Source organism: Brassica oleracea, unplaced genomic scaffold, assembly GCF_000695525.1.
Source record: "Brassica oleracea var. oleracea cultivar TO1000 unplaced genomic scaffold, BOL UnpScaffold00285, whole genome shotgun sequence".
NCBI classification, from domain to species: Eukaryota; Viridiplantae; Streptophyta; class Magnoliopsida; order Brassicales; family Brassicaceae; genus Brassica; species Brassica oleracea.
Genome location: NW_013617415.1, coordinates 252,433 through 253,554, shown reverse-complemented (window position 1 = coordinate 253,554; position 1,122 = coordinate 252,433).

Sequence of the window (1,122 nt, the reverse complement as noted above, 5' to 3'; positions counted from 1 at the left end):
GAATCAACCACTTTACAGTGGTTGTAGAGAAGGTCTCTCTAAATTGTCGTTAGCTGCTAGAATGATGAATATTAAAACTGATCACAATCTACCTGAAAGTTGCATGAACGAATGGGCGGACTTGTTTAAAGAGTATTTGCTGGAAGAAAATGTGTTTGCTGATTCTTATTATGAGATTCAGAAACTGGTTTATAGTCTTGGGTTGCCATCGGAGATGATAGATGTTTGTATCGACAACTGGTTTAGCAGTGATCAAAGTTACACCTCGAGGACGAATCATCAGTGGAGAAGAACCACCATTGCAAGAAGAACAGATAAATGAAGTCGAGGAACCTGAACAAGAAATTGATGACATCCTTCTCATTGATCCGCATAATCACGAGTACGAAGATCTTACCGATGATGCCACAGACGAAGCTGTTGAAGACGAGTTTATTGAAAATGATGATATTTCTAGTGATGACAAGAATGTCGATGTATCCGATTGATGTATTTGATTTTGTGTAGTGTGTTTTATGAATAAGATGTGGGAGTTTGTTTTATGAATAAGAAAATGTGGGAATTGTAGTTTGGAATGAAAATAAAGATGGGGTTTGGAATATATGAAGTAGAAAATAAGGAATATGGGGTTTGGGGTTTCGGATTTGAAATTTGGGGTTTGGGGTTTGGTGTTCGGATTTGGGGTTTGGGGTTTGGGGTTTCGGATTTTAGGGATTTAAACAGGGGTTTTGGGTTTGGGGTTTGGGATTTTAGGGATTTAAACATATTACTCGTTAATTCCACGTAAACAGAAATCGTCGTAAACACCACGTAAAAGGATTTAAACAAAACACTCGTTAATTCCACGTAAGCAGAAATCGTCGTAAACACCACGTACACAGAAATCGTCGTAAACACCACGTAAGCAGAAATCGTCGTAAATACCTTGTATTGTAAAAACTAGAAAAATGGAAAAGGATAAAAATACCAGATTAGCATGTGACAAGACTTCCAACAATTATAATACGTAAGTCTCGCCCACATGAATTCTAGTATCTTCTCCTTTTCCTTTTTTTTCAAATATTTATAATTTGAATAGGATTTTGCTGAGGAATGTGATTTGAGATAGGGTGTGATTTGGGA